Below are 19506 nucleotides of genomic sequence, written 5' to 3'. Positions count from 1 at the left end.
TCCAAACACTTTTAGTTTCTTTACCTAAAAAGCTAATACAGTCCATTCAACTTATGAAGATATACATTTTTGGACACATTTTAATATATTGTTAAAGAACTCATTGAATTCCTTTTTGCACTTATGTTTCTGCTAAAAATAATTTCAACTTTTCTGAGATAGTTTCTTTCAACTGTATTGTTTCAAATTTAATCGTGTATTTACAGGAGTTATAGAGATGTTTGCTGCTCAGGTATACTAGTGTTAGAAATTGAAATTAGCTCAGTTTCCTTACACTTTCATGATTCTGAACTGCTTCTTCTTAGTATCACAAAGTGAATAAAATAATTGTGTTTTCAATAACTTCATTTTCTTTTCTAAAATCCTGGTAAAAATCAATTCATACTTATGAAGATATATTTTTTAAAGACCTTTCATAAGCATTGTTTAAACACTCATTTAGTTATTCTTTGCATGATTCTTTCTGCTAACATGAGTTTCAATTATCTGAGTTATTTTAATGTATGTTGATTTCAAATTTACTGTAGTATTTACAAGATTTGCACTGTTGTATGCTATTTAAGTAAAGCAGAGTTAGGAACTAAAATAGGACTCAGTTTTGTTACATAGTAATGAACCTATACATTGCCATGCTTAACCTATCAATCTGAATTAAAATAATTATGGTTTAAATACTTAATTTTCTTCTCCAAAGAATTTTTAAAGATCCATTCATACTTTTGATGACAACATCTTTTCAACACAAATCATAATGCTTTATTATGCTGCTGTTTCATTACATTTAGAATGCGTGTTTCTCGTAACATGAGTTTCAAGTTATCTGAGTTAATGTCACTCAAGTGTATGTTCAATTTTTAAATTATAGTAATATTTACAAGACTTTGCACTTCAGGTAAAGCACTGTTAAGAATTGAAATAGAACTTTGTTTTTTTACACAGTAATATATATGAAATGCTTCTGTTTACCTTGCAAAGTGCATGAAAGTATTATTTTTCAAATACCTTAGTTTTGTTCTCTAAAAAACTAGTAAAAATCAATTCATACTTATGAGGATATATTTTTTCACATTTCTTAATGCATTGTCAAATGACTCATTTAGTTATTTCTTGCACGTTGGTTTGAGCTAACAAAATTTTTAGGTATCAGAGTTAATGTGTCTCACATGTAGGTTTCAAATTTAAGGCAGTATTTACAAGAGTTAAACAGCTGTTTGCTCTTCAGGTATAGCAATGTAAGGAATAGAAATTAGACTCATTTTTGTTAAATAGTATTCTTCTTGTGCTGCTTCTGCTTAGCATCTCAAAGTAAATGAAGAATTATGTTTCAAATAACTGTTACTTACCTTCTCTGAAAACTAGTAATTATCAATTCATTCTTACAAAGATATAATTTTTCAAATCTTTTTTTAATTCATTATTAAACAACTTATTTAGTTATTCTTTGCATGTTGGTTTTAGCTAACAAGAGTTTTAAGTTATCAGAGTTAATGTGTCTCACATGTAGTTTTCAAATTTCCTATAGTATTTATAAAAGTTACACAGCTGTTTGCTCTTTAGGTAGTGCAATGTAAGGAATTGAAATTAGACTCATTTTGTTACAGATTTAGGACATTTTTCTCTGCTGTAGCACCTAGACATTATTTGGTTTTTCCACCTGACTTGTTGCTTTTAACTGAAAATGACTGAGTTTTAACTATCACTGGATCTTCAGTACCTAGCATGGAGCTTAGCAGATAGTAGGTGTTTAGTAATATTTATAGAATGAATGAAGAAACTGAGGACTACAGAGAACATGTGTTTTTGCCATGGTTTTTGACTTATGCCAAGTTTTTATTTTGTGCCAGGATCTATGCGAAGTGATTAACATGTAGCATCTCATTTAACTCTCATATAATAACCCTATTTTTTTAAATGAGGAAATCAAAGCACAAGTACTCAGTCATAGAGCCTGCAAAAAGATCTGAGGTTTTTGGCCCATTGTTTGGGTCCTTATTGAATTGTCTACTGGACCTTCAATCCTGGTTGAGGTTTCTGTGGTGTGTGTTTGTCAAGACCCACTGTGTTGTCATGAGTTTCCCCAGACTCCATTCTTTCACAAACTTTTTGGATATCTCCAATATACTGTGTCCTAGCTGAATGTATAAAATATATATTAAAGTGTGCATCATATTTCCTGTTACTATCATGTAACATCATCCTAAAAACTGCCCCCTTTGAAATCAGAATTTCTACATCATTTAAAAATTTTAATGGTGGTAGGGAAAGTTTGGGATTATGGGAGATCAAAACTATGTGGCCTGATTGTCACTAATTACTTAAAAAGTCACAGATGAGTTAAAACAGCTGACAAAAAGCATTTAGTAGATTTTCGCTTTCCAATGTGTGGAGTTAAATTTAGTAATAGTAGAATTTCTATATATCCATATTCTCAGATACAAATAATTAAAAATAGAGACTTGTCAACATTTAGTGCATATAAATAACCTGGGATTTTGCTAAAATGCAGATTAACATTCTGTAATTCTGGGATACTAAAACACTCCTTTTGATAGAGATTTAGGAACCATACTTGGAGTAGCCTGGGACTAGATGCTGCCAGGGGTGGAGGTATGAGATGTGGCCTTTTTTTCTGTGGCAACTGCCAAGGAACCAGATGGGTGTCCTGGGGGAATGAAATAATATGGTGGGGGTTTGTTGCTCATGTTTCTAACTGGAAAAAGAAAGGATTTTTGTGAAACTGAGACTAAGGGTCTCTGTTTGCCTCACCAAATATGCACTGAAAAAAAATGCTGTAGTATCTCAGACTGCAGCAAACACCAAGGAGGTGAAAGTAAATTAAGAAGATAATTAAAAATGATAGAAAAAATCAAAATATAATGGCTTGACATGACATAAGGGTGAACATTTCCCCCCCCCTTTTTTTGAGAAAGAGAGAGGGACAAACAGGCTGAAAGAGATGAGAAGCATCAATTCTTCTGAATCCTAACCCTAAGCCTAACCCACACCCTACCCTTACCCTAACCCAAACCTTAACCCTAACTTTCAACCTCCCCTCACACTTACAACTCACCCTAACACTTTTAACCTTCACCCTCATTCTCACCCTCACCCTAACCTTAAACCTACCCCTGAACCTCACCTTTACCCTAACCTTAACCTCCACCAAGCCTCACCTAACAAGGCCCCACACAAAGTGATCTCCTTCACCTTGCCATATCAGGCTTGCTGCCATGATCCTACCCCTCATCTTGAAGCCCCCACATCCTCCAGAGTCTCCATCTTCAGAAATGGCACTCAGCCTGCCATACATATAGGGCTCCTTCTCCACAGCCCTGCCCATGACCTTCCCCTCATTGACTAAGATGGCTCACCTGGCCTCTGGCCTGAGTGGCCTTATGGAAGTTTCAAGTGGCTTCAGTCACCTGCCACACACAGTTGAAAATGTTTTAAATCAGGATACCACAGGCTTTCTCCCTTTAGTGGCTGGTCTGGAACAGCGCATGTCCACTCTCTCTTTTCCTCCCTCCCACCCTCATCACTTTTGGGGATGCCCTGTGTCTCCTGTATAGGCCGGTGGCTCTTCTGGGGGAAGGGCAGTTCCTGGTGGGAGTCCTTCACCCTCCAGCCAGCTCTTGCACCCAGACCAGCCCCCAGGTCAGTGTGCATCGGGCTGCACACTGTGGTGGGACAAGCTCCCCCGCCACATCAGCTGAGATTTCTGCACAGAGCTACCTCGTGGACTGATTTTTTTCTGAGAAGACGGCGAAATACCTAACTCCTTTTAATTCCCGAGTTTTATAGTAGAAATCTGGCTACTGTCTCTAGTTTACAATTAGTTCTTCTTTCTGTCTTTGTTGTTGTTTTTGAGAGAGAGGCAGAAAGAGACAGAAATATCAAGATGTTCCTGTATGTGCCCTAACCAAGAAATCAAATCAAGATCCTCCATGACACAGGATGATGCTCTAATCAATGAAGCTATCTCACCAGGGTTTCATTTTATTGATTTATAGAAGAGAAGAAAGGAGAAAGAATGGAGAGGGAAGGGAAACATTCATATGTTGTTTCACACAGCCATGAACTTATTGGTTATGCCCTGAATGGGGATCAAATCAACAATATTGGTGTTTCCGGTGGATGTTCTTAACCACCTGAGCTAACTGGCAAAGGTTCTCTGCTGTTTCTTTTTTCTCTCTTTTATTTAGTGAGAGGAAGGGCTGCAGAGAGACCAACTCCCATCTGCAAAATCCACTCAGTAAGCACACTGGGGGATGATGTTCTGACCATCTGAGAAGTTGCTCCATTGCTTAGCAACCAAGTTCTTAGCGCCTGAAGTAAACACCATGGAGCCATCCTCAGCATCCAGGCCAACTCGCTTCAATTGAACCATGGCTGCAGGAGAAGCATGGAGGTAGCATGGCACTGCAAATACATCAACAGCAAACCTTCAAAAAGTCACTATGCAGTTATAGCCACGGGCACCAAATTGAGGATACTGTCTTGCCACACACACTGGAGATACCAGCTGAGAACAGCTCTACCCTGGGCCACTTCATTTCAATATTCTATGAGACTCCACCCTAGGAGCCACCCCATGACCTAGACACTTCATAACCCTCCTCAAGAAAGGAGATAATAAAAATCAGAGCAGAAATAAATGAATTAGAGAACAGAAAAACTATAAAAAAATTAATAGAACAAGGAGCTGCTTCTTTGAAAAGATCAACAAAATTGACAAACCCTTGGCAAGACTTACCAAGGAAAAAGGAGAAAGAACTCATATAAACAAAATCCAAAATGAAAGAGGAGAAACCACCATGGACACCATACATATACAAACAGTTATTGTAGAATACTATGAAAAACTTTATGCCACTAAATTCAACAACCTAGAAGAAATGGATGAATTCCTAGAACAATACAACCTTCCTAGTCTGAGTCAAGAAGCAGCTGAAAGCCTAAACAGACCTATTAGTAAAGAAGAAATTGAAAAAACCATTAAAAACTTCCCCAAAAATAAAAGTCAAGGTTCTGATAGCAATATCAGCGAATTTTATCAAACATTCAAAGAAGACTTGATTCCTATTCTACTAAAAGTCTTCCAAAAAATTGAAGAAGAAGCAATACTTCCCAAACAGATTTTATGAGGCCAACATAACCCTCATACCAAAACCAGGCAAGGATGGCACAAATAAAGAAAACTACAGACCAATATCTCTAATGAATACAGATGCTAAAATACTAAACAAAATACTAGCAAATCGAATACAACAACATATTTAAAAAATAATACATCATGATTAAGTGGGATTCATCCCAGAATCTCAAGGATGGTTCAACATTCGTAAAACGGTTAATGTAATACACCATATCAACAAAACAAAGAACAAAAACCACATGATCTTATCAATAGACGCAGAAAAGGCTTTTGATAAAATACAACACAATTTTATGTCTAAAACTCTCAACAAAATGGGTGTAGAAGGAAAATATCTCAACATGATAAAAGTCATATATAAAAAACCATGAGCTAACATCATATTTAATGGCACTAAACTGAAGCCTTTCCCCCTTAAATAAGGAACAAGACATGGTTGTTCATTCTCCCCACTCTTATTTAATGTGGTACTAGTGGTTCTAGCTAGAGCAATCAGAAAAGCCAAAGAAATAAAAGGCATCCATATCAATAAAGAAGAAGTAAAGGTATCACTTTTTGCAGATGATATGATCCTATATATCGAAAACCCCAAAGATTCCACAAAAAGACTACTAGAAACAATAAGCCAATAAAATAAGGTCGCAGAATACAAAATTAATATACAGAAATAAATAGCCTTTCTATATGCCAAGAATGAAACAATTGAGAACGAACTCAAAAGAATAATCCCCTTCACGATTGCAACAAAAAAAATAAAATACTTAGGAATAAACATAACAAAGAATGTAAAGGACTTATATAATGAAAACTATAAACCATTGTTTAAGGAAATTGAAAAAGATATAATGAGATGGAAGAATATACCTTGTTCTTGCTTAGGAAGAATTAATATAATCAAGATAGCTATATTACCCAAACCAATATATAAATTTAATGCAATTCCCATCAATCTTTCAATGACTTTTTTTAAAGAAATAAAGCAAAAAATTATCAGATATATATAGAACTATAAATAACCCCGAATAGCAAAAGCAATCCTAAAGAAAAAGAATGAAGCTGGGGCATTACAATACCTGACTTCAAACTATATTATAGGGCTACGACAATCAAAACAGCATGGTATTGGCAGAAAAATAGACACTCAGAACAATAGAATGGAATAGAAAGCCCAGAAATAAAACCACTTATATTTAGTTAAATAATTTTTGATAAAGGGGCCAACAACACACAATGGAGAAAAGAAAGCCTCTTCAATAAATGGTACTGGGAAAACTGGAAAGCAACATGCAAAAAAATGAAACTGGACTACAGTTTTTCACCCTATACTAAAATTAACTCAAAATGGATCAAAGATCTAAACGTAAGACCTGAAACAATTAAGTACATAGAAGAAGATATAGGTACTCAACTCGTGGAACTGGGTTTTAAAGAACATTTTATGAATTTGACTCCACAAGCAAGAGAAGTGAAAGCAAAAATTAATGAATGGGACTACATCAGACTAAGAAATATTTGCTCAGAAAGAGAAACTGATTACAAACTAACAGAAAGCCAACTGTATGTGAAATATTTTCAAACAACAGCTCAGATAAGGGCCTAATATCCAAAATATACAAAACTCATAAAACTAAACAACAAACATAAAAACAATACAATAAAAAAATGGGAAGAGGATATGAACAGACACTTCTCCCAGGAAGAAATACAAATGGCAAACAGATATAGGAAAATATACTCATCTTCTTTAGCTATTAGAGAAATGCAAATCAAAACTGCAAAGAGATACTACCTCACACATGTTCGATTAGGTATTATTAGCAAGACAGTTAATAGCAAATGTTGGTGAGGCTGTGGAGAAAAAGGAACCCTCATCCACTTTTGGTGGGAATGTAAAGTAGTACAACCATTATGGAAAAAAGTATGTTGGTTCCTCAAATAACTTAAAACAGAACTACCTTAAGACCAAACAATACCTCTACTGGATATATATTCCAAAAACTCAGAAACATTGATATGTAAAGACACATGCAGCCCCATGTTTATTGCAGCATTGTTCACAGTGGTCAGGACATGGAAACAACCAAAAAGCCCATAAATAGATGACAGAATAAAGAAGATGTGGCACATATACACCATGGCAAACTACTCAGTCATAAGAAATGATGATATCAGATCATTTACTGCAAAATGGTGGGATCTTGATAACATGATATGAAGTAAAAGAAGTAAATTAGAAAAAAACAGGAACTGCATTATTCCTTATGAAGTTGGGACATAAAAGTGAAACTAAGACACATTGATAAGCATGTGGTGGGTATGTGGGGATGTGTGAAAGAGAGAAGGAAAGGGGAGGGGGAGGGGCAGAAAGAAAACTAGATGTAAGGTGACAGAGACAATCTGTTTTTGGTTGATGAGTATACAACATAATTAAATTACAAGATAACCTGGACTTGTTTTCTTTGAATATATATACACTGATTTATTAATGTCACCCCACTAAAAAACTAAAATTATAAAAAAAATCTATTGAAAACTAATTCATAATTGTAAATTTTTTTTTCAACAAGGTGTTTAATGCACTCTTAAATTACTGATTTTGTTATACTTTGCACGTGTGTTTCTTCTAACAAGAGGTTCAAGTTATCTGAGTTTTTCACAAATGGGTGATTTCAAATTTACTGCAGTGTTTACAAGAGTTACACAGCTGTTTGCTCTTCAGGTAATGCAGGTTTAAAAATTTAAATGGGATTCAGTTTTCTTACAATACAGTGTTCCAGAACTGCTTCTGCCTAGCCTCGCAAAGTGAACAAAATAATTATGTTTTAAATAACTGACAGTTTTCTTATAAAAAAAACTAGTAAATTCAAATCATACTTATGAAGATGTATTTTTTCAACACCTTTCTTAGTGTGTTGTTCAACAACTCATTTAATTATTCTTTGCATGTGTGTTTATGCCAACAAGAGTTTCAAGTTATCTGAGTTAGTTTTTCTCAATTGTATGATGTCAAATTTACTGTAGTATTTGTAAGAGTTACCTAACAGATAGCTCTTCAAGTAAATAGTGCTAGGAAGTGAAATTGGACTCAGTTTTATGACACCATAATGTACCTATACTGATATTTCTAAGCATCACACATTGAAGTAAGTATTAGATTTTAAATAACTGTTAGTCTTCAAAATAAAATGGTAAAAACAATTATTATTTATGAAGTTATTTTTTTCAATAACTTAATTTATTTTTAAATGACTCATTTAGTTATTCTTTACATGGGTGTTTTTGCTAAAAAAAGTTTCAAGATATCTGATTTAGATACACTGATATGAATTTTTTTCAAATTGGTTGTAATATTCACAAGACTTGCACAGGTGAGTGCTCTTTAGGTAATGCTGAGTAAGGAATTGAAATAGGACTCAGTGTGGTAACAGAGTAATGAATCTATTCTGCATATGCTCAACCTCTCCTTCGGATTGAAATAATTATTATTCACATAACTGTTATTTCCCCTGCAACAGAATTTGTGAATATCAATTTTTATTTTGAACACACAAATTTCCAACACAAATCATAATGCTTTATTTTGCTGCTCATTTAGTTATTCTTTGAATGCAGGATTCTTCTAATAAGAGTTTCAATATTTCTGTTTTAGTGTCACTCAAGTTTATGTTTGGTTTCAAATTTACTGCAGTGATTACAAGACTTACATGCTCTTCAGTAAAGCTGTTTTAAAAATTGAAATGGAACTCCTTTTTGTTACACATTAATGTTCCTGAACTGCTTATGCTTAGCATCACAAACTGCATGAAAGTATTGTTTCCAATAACTTTTAGTTTCCTTTTCTATAAAACTAGTAAAATCAATTTATACTTATGAAAATATATTTTTGAACACATATAGTAATGTATTTTTAAACAACTCATTTGGTGGTTCTTTGCACGTTTTTTCTGCAACAAGAGGTTCAAGTTATTTGAGTTCAGTTCTTTCAAGTGTATGGATTCAAATTGACTGATGTATTTACATGAGTTTTAGAACTGTTTGCTTTTCAGATAAAGCAGTGTTAAAAATTTAATTATGTCTAAATTTCTTACAGAGTAATGTTTCCGAACTGCTTCTGCTTAGTATCACAGACAAGAAGAATAAAAAAATATGTTTCCAATAACTTTTATTTTCCTTCCCTAAAAAGCTAGTAAAATCAATTCATACTTATGAAGATATATATTTTTGGACACATTTTAATGTATTGTTAAAGAACTCATTAAATTATGTTTTGCATGTGTCTTTCTGCTAAAAAGAATTTCAAGTTATCTGAGATAGTTTCTTTCAAGTGTATGGTTTCAAATTTACTGGTGTATTTACAAGAGTTACAGAGCTGTTTGTGCCTCAGGTATAGTAGTGTTAAAAATTTAAATAACCCTAAGTTTTTTACATTCTAATCTTTCTGAACTCTTTCTGCTTACTCTCACAAAGTAAATAAAAAATTATGTTTCCAATAACTTTGTTTTCTTCTCTAAAATCCTGGTAAAAATCAATTCATACTCAAGAAGATATATTTTTAATTTTTTTTAATGTGTTGTTAAACAACTCATTGAGTAATTCTTTGTACCTGAAAATTCTGCTAGCAAGAGTTACAATTTTTGGGAAAAAGAACTTATTTTTTAACACATTAATGTATATGTACTGCTTCTGCATAGAAAATCAATAGTCAATGAAAGAATTACAGTTCAAATAAATCTTAGTGTTTTTCTCTAAAATATAGTAAAACTCAATTCTTCCTTATTTAGCTATATTTTTTCAAAACTTTTATTAATGCATTATTAAATGATCATTTAATTATTCTTTGTAGTGGGTATCTGCTATTATGAATTTTAAGTTATCTGAGTTAATATCACTTATATAATGTTTCTTTTCAAATTAATATAATATTTACAAGATGTGAACAATGGTATGATCTTTAGTTAAACAGAGTTAGAAATTGCAATAGGACTCAGTTTCGTTACACAGTAATGGACCTATACTGTGTATGCTTTGTCTCTCAAACTAAATGAAATATATAAATTTCAAATAACTGTTAGTTTTCTACTCAAAGAACTTGTAATTATCAATTCACAATATTAAGAGATATAATTCAACACAAAACATAATGCTTTATTACACTGCTTGTTATTTATTCTTTGAAAGCGCATAGCCCTTAATGAGTTTCAAGTTATCTTAGATAGTGTGACCCTGGTGTAGGTTTCGTTTCAAATTTGCTGGTGTATTAACAAGACTTACACAGCTCTTTGCTCTTCAGTTAAAGCACTGTTACAAATTGAAATAGGCTTCAATACTCTCATGCAGTAATGTTTTTTCACTGCTTCTGCTTAGCATCTCAAAGTCAATGAGAGAATAATGTTTCAAAAAACTCTTACTTTAATTCTCTTAAAACTAATAAAACCAATTCATACTTATAAAGATATTATTTTCAACAAATTTTTTAATGCACTCTTAAATGACTGATTTTGTTATTCTTTGTACGTGTGTTTCTGCTAAAAAGAGATTCAAGTTATCTGAGTTTTCACAAGTGTACAGTTTCAAATTTACTGCAGTGTTTACAGAGTTACACAGCTGTTTGCTCTTCAGGTCAAGCAGGGTTAGGAATTAAATAGGACTCAGTGTTCTTACACTGTAATGTCCCTGGACTGCTTCTACCTAGCCTCAAAAAATGAAAGAATTTCGTTTCCAGTAACTGATAGTTTCTTTCTCAAAAAAAATAGTAAATTCAAATCATACTTATGAAAATGTATTTTTTCAACACATTTTTTTAGTGTATTGTTCAACAACTCATTTAGTTATTCTTTGCATGTGTGTTTGTGCCAAAAAGTTTCTTGTTTTCTTAGTTAGTTTTTCTAAAATGTATGATTTTAAATTTTCTGTAGTATTTATAAGAGTTACCTAACTGTTCGCTCTTCAAGTAAAGCAGTGTAAGGAAGTAAAATTGGATTCAGTTATATGACACAGTAATGTACCTCTTCTGCTTCTTCTTAGCATCACAAAGTGAAAGAAGTATTATAATTCAAATAACTTAGTCTCATTTCCAAAAAAAGGCAAAATTAATTCATACCTATGAAGTTATTTTTTTTCAATACCTCTCTTAATTAATAATAAATGAGTCATTTTGATATTCTTAACACAGGTGTTTTTGCTAATATAAGTTTCAAGATATCTGAGTTAGTTTCACTGATATGTTTATTTTTTTTCAAATTTCCTGTAGTATTTATAATACTTGCACAGTTGAGGTCTCTTTAGTTAATGCAGAGTTAGGAAATGAAATAGGACTCAGTTTGGTTACACAGTAATGAACCTACACTTAGTATGCTTTACCTCTCCTTCCGATTGACATAATTACCATTCACATAATTGTTAGTTGTTCTGCAAGAGAATATGTGAATATCAATTCCTACATTTGAAGACAGAACTTTTCAACACAAATCATAATGCTTTATTTTGTTGCTTATTTAGTTATTCTTTGAGTGTGAGATTCTCCTAACAAGAGTTTCAATTTATCTGTGTTTGTGTCACTCAAGTGTATGTTTGGTTTCAAATTTACTGCAGTGTTTAGAAGACTTATATGCTCTTCATGTAAAGCAGTGGTATAAATTGAAATGGAACTCTTTTCTGTTACACATTAATGTTCCTGAACTGCTTTGCTTAGTATCACAAACTGCAAGAAAGTATAATGTTTCCAATAACTTTTAGTTTCCTTTTCTAAAAAACTAGTAAAAATCAACTTATACTTATGAAAATATATTTTTGAAAACATTTCTTAATGCATTGTTAAAAAAGTCATTTAGTTATTCTTTGTACATGTGTTTCTGCAACAAGAGTTTGAAGTTATTTGAGTTTGGTTCTTTTAAGTGTATGGTTCAAACTGACTGGTGTATTTACATGAGTTACAGAGCTGTTTTCTTTTCTTGTAAAGCAGTGAAATTTAATTATGCCCTGGCCGGTTGGCTCAGTGGTAGAGCATCGGCCTAGTGTGCGGAGGACCCGGGTTCAATTCCCGGCCAGGGCACACAGGTGAAGCACCCATTTGCTTCTCCACCCCTCCTCCATGCCTTCCTCTCTGTCTCTCTCTTCCCCTCCTGCAGCAAAGGCTCCATTGGAGCAACGATGGCCCGGGTGCTGGGGATGGCTCTGTGGCCTCTGCCTCAGGCACTAGAGTGGCTCTGGTCGCAACATGGCGATGCCCAGGATGGGCAGAGCATCGCCCCTGGTGGGCGTGCCAGGTGGATCCCGGTCAGGCACATGCGGTAGTCTGTCTGACTGTCTCTCCCTGTTTCCAGCTTCAGAAAAATGCAAAAAAAAAAGAAATTTAATTACGTCTAAGTTTCTTACAGAGTAATGTTTCTGAACTTCTTCTGCTTAGTATCACAGACACTAAGAATGAAAGAAATATGTTTACAATAACTTTTATTTTCCTTCTCTAAAAAGCTAGTACAATCAATTCATATTTATGAAGATATATATTTTTGGATACATTTTAATGTATTGTTAAACAACTCATTGAATTATTTTTTGCACGTGTGTTTCTGCTCAAAAGAATTTCAAGTTATCTGAGATAGTTTCTTTCAATTGTATGGTTTTAAATTTAATGGTGTATTATAAGAGTTACAGAGTTGTTTGTTGCTCAGTGTTAGCAGTGTTAGAAATTGAAATAAGCCTAAGGTTCCTTACACTGTAATGTTTCTAAACTGTTTCTGCTTAGTATCACAAATTGAATGATAGAATTATGTTTTCAATATCTTTGTTTTTCATCTCTAAAATCTTGGTAAAAATTAATTCATACTATGAAGATATATATTTTCAAAACATCTTTAATGTGTTGTTGTACAACTCATTGAGTAATTCCATGCACCTGAAAATTCTGCTAACAAGAATTTAAATTTATGTGAAACAGAACTTATTCTTTTAACTCATTAATGTATTTGTACTGCTTCTGCATAGAATCTCAAATGACAAAAAAAGAATTATGGTTCAAATAATCTTACTTTTTTTCTCCAAAAGTTGGTAAAACTAAATTTTTACTTAGGAAGATGTAATTTTTCAACACGTTTCTTAATGCATTATTAAATAAGTCATTTAGTTATTCTTTGCACTGGGTTTCTACTATCATGAGTTTCAATGTATCTGAGTTAATATCACTGATAGAAATGTTTGTTTTCTAATTAATATAATATGTACAAGATTTGAACAATGGTGTGATCTTTAGATAAACAGTTAGGAATTGCAATAGGACTGAGTTTGTTTCACAGTAATGAACCTATATTGTGTATGCATAACCTCTCAAACTAAATGAAAAATTTAAGTTTTAAGTGTTAGTTTTCTACCAATATAACATGTAAATATCAATTCACATTTTTGAACACATACTTTCAACACACATCATATTGCTATAGTATGCTCTTCATTATTTAATCTTTATTAGCAGAATTTTGCTAACATGAGTTTCAAGATATCTTAGTGAGACTCAAGTGTGGGTTTGGTCTCAAATTTACTGGTGAATTAACAACATTTAAACAGCCCTTTGCTCTTCAGTTTAAGCAGTGTTAGGAATTGAAGTAAGCCTCAGTTTTCTCATGCAGTAATATTTCTGAACTGCTTCTGCTTAGCATCTCAAATTAAATGAAAGTATAATGTTTCAAAAAACTCTGACTTTAATTCTTTTAAAAGCTAATAAAAACCAATTTATACTTATAAAGAAATATTTTTTCAACAAGTTTTTTAATGCACTCTTAAATGACTGATTTCATTATTCTTTTCACGTGTGTTTCTGCTAAAAAGAGGTTCAAGTTATCTGAGTTTTTCACAAGTGTATGGTTTAAAATTTACTGCAGTGTTTACAAGAGTTACACAGCTGTTTGCTCTTCAGAAAAAGCAGGGCTAGCAATTTAAGTAGGACTCAGTGTGGTTACACAGTAATGAACCTATACTGAGTATCCTTAACCTCTCCTTCCAAATGAAATAATTTTCATTCACAAAACTGGTAGTTGCTCTGCAAAAAAATTTGTGAATATCAATTAATATTTTGAAGATACAACTTTTCAACAGAAGTGATAATGCTTTAGTTTGCTGCTCTTTTTTTATTTTTTGAATTCGGTATTCTCCTTACAAGAGTTTTAATTTTTCTGTCTTAGTGTCACTCAAGAGTATGTTTGGTTTTAAATTTATTGCAGTTTTCACAAGACTTACACAGCTGTATGCCCTTCAGGTAATATTGTGTTAAAAATTGAAATGGAACTCTTTTTTGTTACACATTAATGTTCTTGAACTGCTTCTGCTTAGCATCGCAAACTGCATGAAAATATTATGTTTGCAATAACTTTTACTTTCCTTTTCTATAAAGCTAGTAAAATTAATTTATATTTATGAAATAATATTTTTGAACACATTACTTAATATGTTGTTAAACAACTCATTTATTCTATGCACGTGTGTTTTTGCAACAAGCGTTTCAAGTTATTTGAGTTAGATTTTTTCAAGTGCATAGTTTCAAATTGGTGTATTTACATGAGTTTCAGAGCTGTTAGCTTTTCAAGTAAAGCAGTGTTAGAAATTTAATTACATCTAAGTTTCTTACTGAGTAATGTTTCTGAACTGCTTGTGGTTATTATCAGAGACACTAAGAATGAAAGAAATATGTTTACAATAACTTTTAGTTTTTTCCCCCTAAAAGTTGTAAAATCAATTCATAATTATGAAGACATATATTTTGGAACACATTTTTAATGTATTGTTAAACAACACATTGAATTATTTTTTGAACTTGTGTTTGTGCTTAAAACAATTTCAAGTTATCTGAGAGAGTTTCTTTTAATTGTATGTTTTCAAATTTACTGGTGTATTTACAAGTGTTACAGAGCTGTTTGCTCCTCAGGTTAGAAATTGAAATAGGCCTAAATTTCCTTACTCTAATATTTCTGAACTGCTTCTGCTTAGTATCACAAAGTGAATGAAAGTATTATGTTTCCAATAACTTCATTTTCTTCTTTAAAATTCTGATAAAAATCAATTCATACTTATGAAGATATATTTTTTAAAACATTTTAATGCATAGTTAAACAAACTCATTTAGTAATTCTTTGCACCTGAAAAATTCTTCGAACAAGAGTTTCAATTTATTTGAAATAGAACTTATTTTATTAACACAGTAATGTATTTTTACTGCTTCTGCTTAGAATCCCAATAGTCAATGAAAGAATTTTGGTTCAAATAACTGTTAGTTTCCTTCTCTAAAATCTAGTAAAATCAATTCATACTTATGAAGATATATTTTTTCAACACTTTACTTAATGCTTTATTAAATGTGTCATTTACTTATTTTTTGCACATGGGTGTCTGCTATCATGAGATTCAAGTTACCTGCGGTAATATCACTGATATGAATAGTTTTTTTTCAAACTATTATAGTATTGATAAGATGTGCATAATGGTGTGATCTTTAAACAGAGTTAGGAATTGCAAAAGAGCTCAGTTTTGTTACAGAGGAATGAACCTATACTGTGTGTGCTTAACTTTTCAAACTAAAATAAAAATTTGTTTCAAATAACTTAGTTTTACTCAAAAGAACTTGTAAATATCAATTCACATTTTTGAAGACACATCTTTACAACACAAATCATAATGCTTTATTAAGCTCCTCGTTATTTATTCTTTGAAAGCGGGTTTCTGCAAACATGAATTTCAAATTATCTTAGTGTGACTCAAGTATATGTTTCGTTTCAAATTTTCTGGTGTATTAACAAAACTTACACATCTGTTTGCTCTTCAGTTAAAGCAGCGATAGGAATTGAAATAAGCCTCAGTTTTCTCACACAGTAATGTTTCTGAACTGCTTCTGATTATCTTCTCTTAGTCAATGAAAGAATAATGTTTCAAAAAACTTTAATTTTCTTAAAAACTAGTAAAAACCAATTCATACTTATAAAGATATTTTTAAACAAGTTTCTTAATGCACTCTTAAACGACTGATTTTATTATTATTTGCACGTGTGTTTCTGCTAACAAGAAGTTTTTTAGTTAGATTTATGAAAGATTAATAGAATAAATATAATGACAACAAAAAATATGCTTTATATAATATCAAAGGTTTGATGGAGTTGAAACTTGCTTGAAAGAACATACAGGATTATCTGTGGTAAAAGTTTTCTAAGTGCACTTCTCTGCTGCCACTCCTTGTGCACCTTGGGAATAACAGCTCAGAGCACTTCACCTTGAAAAATACAGACGTTGGTTTTTGTGCGTTATCTCTCAGTATTGAATTCAAAGCTATCTTGAAGATACTTTTATAACTTTTAAATATAAAGAAATTCTATTTAGTGTTTGCTACCTCTTTCAATGTTAATTGTAGTGTAAGCAAGAGATAAAGTTGATATCATTTCAATCCTATGAAGTTTGCTGGAACTTGCTCCATAGCACATAAATAATGGTCGCTGTTACATGTGTTTCTCTGCTGCCTTTTCTTGTGAATTTTGGGAATTATGCCTTAGTACAGATAGAAAGAAAAAAAAATGTTAGAGAAGATTGTCTAGAAATGTTGATTGCAATTTGCCTTTTTTCTATATTTTTTGTGTACTCTAATGATTTGATTTCTGGGAACATTTCAGTTCATCTTTTTTTCTTTTTTTTGTTTCCAGCCTTTGAATGTTCCCATATATACTAGGCACTGTGCTAGGAACTACATGAGTAGTTACTGCACTCAGTGTCTTCTCATTCTAATATTTTTACTTCTGTCTTTTGAACTTATTTATTTTAATTTTTTAATGTATTGTAAAATAGGAAGTGCTTTGATTTGACAAATATGTTGTATTAAACTGCCTTTTTATTATAAAAACTCTATTCTTATTGCAGAAGTGCTTGAAAAAATGATAAGAAAAACAACAACAAATTTTCATTCAGAGATAACTACTGTTAATATTATGACAATATCTTTCCATATTCTTAGAGTACCTATTATATTTCTCTATCTATACATACTAAGGTACATTGGGTGTGCATACATCTGTGTGCATAGATGTTCATTGGATAAGAGCATATCTCTTTATGTCCACAGTGTCTATAATTTGTGGATACCGGTGTATGCATGCAAATTACTATTTACTCTTTTATTTTTAAACTATTATTTTATTTCTATTATGTGCTGGGCACTTTGCTAGACACTGGTTCATATAGTGAAAGAAACAATCTCACATCTGTCTTTATGAATGATATATTATCATGCTGTAAACAGAGGAAGAAAAATATACATAAATAAAATAATAATAATTTGAGACATGCCCTTGATATGGTAGTGCAATGTCTTGTTGCCAGTTTCCATTGATTGTGGCAATGTTCAGGGTATTAGTTTCTTGAAAGGCAGAGCTGAGATATAAGTCTCAGTTCTTCAGCAACACGTTTTCTTGGCTAAAAAACTGAGAAAATTCTCAAGTGCTAAAACGAAGACCCTGGGAGGTGTTCTGTGACCAAAAGAACCAACTTTGTAAGTGGTGACCCATTCTCAGATAAATTCTGAAGTGTAAATCATTGGAGGTCTCTCAGTCTGGACTGCTGCTACAGCAGAAGAAAAAAGTCCATGTTAGGAAAGGGATCACATCATGGTAAACAATCAAAAATATTGTTTAAGCCCTTGACTGTCAACAGCAAAAAAAAGTCTTTTAGTGTTTTCACCACAGCAAACTAGATTATTGTTTTACTTTATAATTACCTCAGGATTTCTCTAGTAATATTTTCCCCCTAAATAAAATGGCGTTCTATCACCAGAGAGGTAAGTAGATAGAGCATCACACCCATACACTAATGTCATACGTTTGTTCCTGGGTCTAGGCACATACAGAAACACATGGATATTTCTGACACTTTGTCAGTGTTTTTCCTCTTGCTGCCTCTAACATTAAGAACTATATAAAAGAAAAATGACAATGGCTTTCGTTGTTTATGCAGCATATATTTCTTAGAGCAATGAATTATGTTTTCTAAATCTTACCCCAAAAGGCAATAAGTGGTAAATTTGTAAAGTTCCACATTTTCCCATGTATAAGTATCCTTTCTGAATAAAAAGAACCTTAAATTTGGGGCATGAAATTTGAGAAAATGATAACAAATGTGAAGAAACAGAAAATGCAAGTAAAAATATAAGAACCACTGTATAAGATGCACCCAGTTGTCAAACCCCACATTTTTTTTAAATTTTATATTTTGTAATGGGGCGACATCAATAAATCAGGCTTAATATATTCAAAAATAAAAAATCCAGGTTATCTTGTCTTTCAATTATGTTGCATACCCATCACCCAAAGTCAGATTGTCCTCTGTCAACTTCTATCTAGTTTTCTTTGTGCCCCTCCCCCTCCCCTTTCCCTCTCCCATTCCTCCCTCCCCCCATAACCACCACACTCTTATCAATGTCTCTTAGTTTCACTTTTATGTCCCACTTACGTATGGAATAATGCAGTTCCTGGTTTTTTTCTGATTTACTTATTTCACTTCATATAATGTTATCAAGATCCCAACATTTTGCTGTAAATGATCTGATGTTATCATTTCTTAAGACTGATTACTATTCCATAGTATATATTTGCTATATCTTCTTTATCCAGTCATCTATTGACATACTTTTTGGTTGTTTCCTTGTCCTGGCCACTGTGAACAATGCTGCAATGAACATGGGGCTGCATGTGTCTTTACATATCAATGTTTCTGAGCTTTTGGGGAATATACCCAGTAGAGGGATTGCTGGGTCATAAGGTAATTCTATTTTAAGTTTTTTGAGCAACCACCATACTTTTTTCCATAATGGTTGTACTACTTTATATTCCCACCAACAGTGTATGAGGGTTCCTTTTTCTCCACAGCCTCTCCAACATTTGCTATTACCTGTCTTGTTATTAATAGCTAATCTAACAGGTGTGAGGTGGTATCTCATTGCAGTTTTGATTTGCATTTCTCTAATAACTAAAGAAGCTGAGCATCTTTTCATATATCTGTTGGCCATTTGTAGTTCCTCTGGGGAGAAATGTCTGTTCATGTCCTCTTCCCATTTTTTATTGGATTGTTTGTTTGTTTGTTGTTGAGTTTTATGAGTTCTTTGTATATTTTGGATATTAGGCCCTTATCTGAGCTGTTGTTTGAAAATAACATTTCCTATTTAGGTGGCTTTCTGTTTATTTTGTTATCAGTTTCTCTTGCTGAGCAAAAACTTCTTAGTCTGATGTAGTCCCATTCATTAATTTTTGCGTTCAGTTCTCTTGCCTGTGGAGTCAAATGCTTTTTTAAACCCAGGTCTGAGTTTAGTACCTATGTCTTCTTCTATGTACTTT

General features: G+C 32.5%; 1 non-coding gene and 1 pseudogene across 1 annotated transcript; both read left to right on the top strand.

Annotated features, from left to right (window-relative positions):
- Positions 1 to 19506, top strand: part of LOC136386886 (F-box-like/WD repeat-containing protein TBL1X) — a 568957-nt pseudogene that overhangs the window by 294481 nt on the left and 254970 nt on the right.
- On the top strand, positions 12131 to 12206 carry TRNAT-AGU (transfer RNA threonine (anticodon AGU)). Its single transcript has one exon. It is a non-coding gene; the product is annotated as a tRNA-Thr (tRNA).

This window comes from Saccopteryx leptura, unplaced genomic scaffold, assembly GCF_036850995.1.
Source record: "Saccopteryx leptura isolate mSacLep1 unplaced genomic scaffold, mSacLep1_pri_phased_curated manual_scaffold_18, whole genome shotgun sequence".
Lineage (NCBI taxonomy): Eukaryota > Metazoa > Chordata > Mammalia > Chiroptera > Emballonuridae > Saccopteryx > Saccopteryx leptura.
Note: the sequence above shows the minus strand (reverse complement) of the source record. Positions and strands in the feature narration are given on the sequence as shown.